The sequence below is a fragment of the Amphimedon queenslandica genome, unplaced genomic scaffold (genome assembly GCF_000090795.2).
Source record: "Amphimedon queenslandica unplaced genomic scaffold, v1.1 AMPQUscaffold_12944, whole genome shotgun sequence".
NCBI lineage: Eukaryota > Metazoa > Porifera > Demospongiae > Haplosclerida > Niphatidae > Amphimedon > Amphimedon queenslandica.
Window position 1 is genome coordinate 41306 of NW_003546820.1, and position 4614 is coordinate 45919.

Sequence of the window (4614 nt, forward strand, 5' to 3'; positions counted from 1 at the left end):
GAAAGAATCTTCCCAAATACTGAATTCATCACTGGATGCATTTCAAAAGCAGAGTCATTCTTTAAGAGAGCTATTTTACCAGAGTTGCTAGGGAAATTCTTTTCTCATGCACCAAAGGATGCAGTACAAACGGGCAAAGCTGATGTATCAACTACTGAACCAGTATACTGTTACTGCCAACAGCCAGAGAGTGGTCAAATGGTAGCATGTGATAACACCACTTGTCCATATCAGTGGTTTCATTTCGCCTGCTTGAAATTATCTGCTCCTCCATGACGAAAAATCTGGTACTGTCCAGATTGTAGAAAGAAGTGATTATAGTTAATTATAGTGTTTTCATTATTATTATACTGTTAAATTATTGTGAGTATTAGTGCATTATATATACAATACATAATTATGATTATCTAATCAAGAGGAATTAGTTTAAGCATAAACTAAGTCACTCCCATATTCTCGCTCGCTAGCTAGCTGTGCTGTGCCTTTATACTGTTCCCAGGCTCCTCTTTCAAAACCAAAACAAGAATGAATATGTATTTGTTGTGTGTGGACAATACTGAAAGTCAATGCAGTACTAATTAGTCTAGTCAGTTTCCAGGTCTTCAGGTGTCATGCACAGCCTGAGTAGTCAACTATTGCTTCATCTGTTTCTTTTTTCTCTTTGTCACTGCCAGAGCTACCTAGATCAATCAATCAGCGTTTCTGTTCCAGCTCATTAGCTCCTAAAAAGGCTAACTGTTAACAAAAGTCATGACATTATCATTGCACTTGTACTCCGAGTTGTACTCCAACATGGCGGATGTGATAATTGGCCACGCCTACTGCAACCTATCTATAGGAGTATTCATTTGAAACTCATCCACACAGAGAACTTCATTAAAGATCAAGTCAAAATCCTCACTATCTTCATTGCTGATGGCCATGCTTATTCACATGTGTAGATTGTTCATTATTATGCTTTATGAGTCATTTCCGGAGCCAAGAGCATGGCACATTAATATCACTTCCTGTTTCTTATCCATGTGTGTATGTAGTATCTATGCCCGACCTACGGTATATCTCTCGCTGGGGTGTTATAACATATACTTACACAACAGCGGGCAAATTACATGTATATGTCTGCCATGAAAAAATTTTTATTCATGGATATCATCCATGAATTAGCTAAGATCCATTAATAAACCATTTTAGCTGTTCTGAAAATCATTGTTTTGGCCAAGTTTTGACTAAAATAGACTATGAATTTTTTAATAAAAAGGGGAGAAATACATGTATACTTGTACATGTATGTTCATAATCATGTTGTTTGTACCTGTTGCCTTAGAGGCTCCCTCTCTATAGTACAGATCCACTTACTTTATTTATTTTACTAACAGTTAGTTCATTAATTGGTGAATGTTGTAATGAGAGGAGAATATAACGAGACACCAGCCCATATCAAACGCTAACTGGTACAACACACTATCAGGTAGTAACCCTTGACAACAGAGGATGTTCCCTAACAACTGATTAATAAAGACAATAGTTAAAAATTATTTAATAAATATTTTTGAGCTATGGCTATTCAATAAAATTGGCCAATTTTTGAAAAAATACCTACTATAAGATGTCTTCGGGGGTCTCAATCTCAATATATACACATGTCTATTGACTCATCTGACTTTAGTAGCATAGGCATTTTGGCCACACCCACTTTTCCCACGTATTTTGGGTGTATACTAGTGATGGGCGAATCCAGAAATTTGCATTCGATTCCGATTCTGAATACTTCTGAGACTGGAATCGAATACCGATACTACATCTGCGCATGCGCAAAGCCACGTGGTATCAATTACAGCAATAATTAAGGTATTAACTACTGATTTATTAACTATTATTAATATTAAAAGGTGCGGTTGGGTGTGGTTTGGTTCGGAATCGTTTCAAACGATTCCTACTTCTCTTTCGATACGAGTACGATTCCATTCGGAATCGAAGGATCGAATACTCCGGACTCGGAATCGCCCATCACTAGTGTATACTCAACGCACTCATACAATATGATATAGCATAAAAATTGAGCCTAAAAGGCCCCCTATCTTATCTGTAAAGCTCTATCCAACCTGTAAAATGCTAGTCCTGTTCCTCCTGGAAGGCTTGTTGACAAAGGAAAGCAGAAAAGACTGTCTCTTGTTAGCTATGGTAATTATTTATGACTAAAAATGATGTCATTAATTAAATTTTCATTTCCGGCCAAAATTTTTGGTCGGGCATTGCCCATCCATGCCCGACCCTGCCGCCGCCTATGTTTAGTAGAGCTGCATCTGAGGCTCATCTAAGTATTGCACATAAAATTTATTTTATTTTATTTTATCTTATTTTTTCCTAACCTAACCTATTTTTCATTATTACTTCTCTCCAACTTCATTAATTTTGTTCCCTACTCATGCTGTGTCTTTAAATAAAGATTCTTATTGTACTGTAAAAAAGGCTAAAGCCCATGGTTTTTCTTTGAAATGGCTCCAAAATCAAGCCCAATTTTTATTACATTTTGATACATATTGATGACACTATGCTGTGTAGAAAGTTTGAGCTAATTCCGACAAATGTTTTTTGAGTTATGACCATTTCAAAAAAATTAGCCAACTTTTGAAAAATACCCAAGGCTATAGCCCATTTTAAAAATAATAATAATAATCTTTAATAAAGTTAAAAGTATGAACAGAAATCAGTAGATACTATAAAGTGAAGTTGAATGAAAATGAGTAATAATTATTATTAATTAATTTTTTAAAATTACTGACACTAAACTCGAGCATCATATTCCATGGTGTTTTCAAAAAATGGCTCTAAAATCATCCCCAATTTTTATTACATTTTCAGATACATATTGCTGTGTAAAAATTTTCTTTATTTTTCCTCCCTTCCCCTCCCATTATATCAATGGTTTCCCTTACCTTCATTGATTTCCAATATTGTCTTTGATAGAAACTGTATGAATGAGTATTGGTGGCTTCTAACTGACTACAAATAATTAACAATTAAATAATTAACTACACAACTGTAATATTAAATAGTAATACTAAATAAACTGGTGGATGCGGTTGCACTGAATAAAAGTACATTTCCTTTTGTTTCATTCTTCACATACATGGCTATTGCTAAACTGCTAATGCATTGCTAAATTTTAACAAATCACCAAATATAATTCCAATCAAAAATGAATTATATATGTCTTTATAATTCATAATTATCAATACCTTTTATTCATTAGTGGTAATAAAAATTTGTAACATTTTTTTGTTAAAAATAATGGTAAGGATCAGTTTATTTTTATTATGCTAGGCATTCTAATGGTTCAATTTCAAAAAGAAATGTTTCTGTAATTCTATAGTAAGGTAAATGTCATATTTGGCACAGAATCACAATTAGAGGCTCTTTCAAATTTGTACAACATAACATCAAACATCTCTACACTACACTACTGTATACATGCATTTGTTCAAATTTTTGAGTGTTTAAAAATTTTTTTCATAAAAATGTGCTCAAAAAATAATGTTCATGTAAGCTAATTTTTGTGTTTTGTGAATAGTATAGACTCTATATGCAATAAAAAATAGCATTGGATGTGGTTTAAATCTGAAGGTTTAAGGAGAACGTGAAAATAACAGCAATTAGGACACCACTACAACTACCACATACAACATGTGAAGTAACACAAAACACAACATTTCATGTACCCTGAGCAGCATCTTAATAAAAGGTACTAATGACTGATGACAAAAAAGAATATTAATAATAATGTTACATGTGTATTTGAGTAGAAGAGGTCAGTTTTGGTTTTGCATACTTTCACAATAACAAGTATCCCTGGCTAGTTGTCAGCCAAAACATTAGTAGTAACAGTAGCAACTAATGGCATCTGAAATTCACAATAATTTTGACCAGTAGTAGTAAGTAAATTCATAATAATTTTGACTAATAAAGCTCCATCATGTTATAAAAGCAGTAGCTGTACACAAACACTCATCACTGGTAACCTACAGTAAAAGGATTGTTCAGTATTAGTTCTATACAGCAAGTCAAGACAAGATGGATTCCTGTTCTTATTTTAAGCTGATAGGATGCTTCATTCTTATTAGCATTGCTACTGCACAAGAAACACAGGAAGCATGTAAGTCATACAGTCAATAATAATAATAATTAGACAAATCTGTTTTATTGTAGGTTGTCTCCCTCGTGACTGTAAGGAAGCATATGAAAATGGTAAAGTATGCAGTGGAGTATATACTGTGAAACCTGATGAACTACCAGCCTTTGAGGTAAATATAATTTCAATATAAATAATATATAGAACCAATAATAATGATGACATTTTGATGTCCTGACTATGCAAAAGTACCTCTGAAACGAGGACACCTCTGTTTTAAAGACAGGTAGTGTGGGCCTATATAATACAGAAGCTACATTGTACATGTATATAACTTATATTCAATAGGTCTATTGTGATATGAGTAATGGAGGTGGATGGACTGTATTTCAAAGGAGAATGGATGGTTCTAATGACTTCTACCTCAACTGGGCTGACTATGAAAAAGGATTTGGAGACCTCAATGGAGAGTTCTGGCTGGGACT

At 33.7% G+C, this 4614-nt stretch overlaps 1 long non-coding RNA gene across 1 annotated transcript; it reads right to left on the reverse strand.

Annotated features, from left to right (window-relative positions):
* Positions 1-487: 487 nt before the first annotated feature.
* LOC109586114 (uncharacterized) lies at positions 488-3258 on the reverse strand. The gene is made up of 4 exons (XR_002186831.1): positions 3240-3258; positions 2937-3003; positions 1357-1498; positions 488-722 (listed from the first exon to the last, which is right to left on the reverse strand). It is a non-coding gene; the product is annotated as an uncharacterized LOC109586114 (long non-coding RNA).
* Between the last annotated feature and the right edge of the window lie 1356 nt (positions 3259-4614).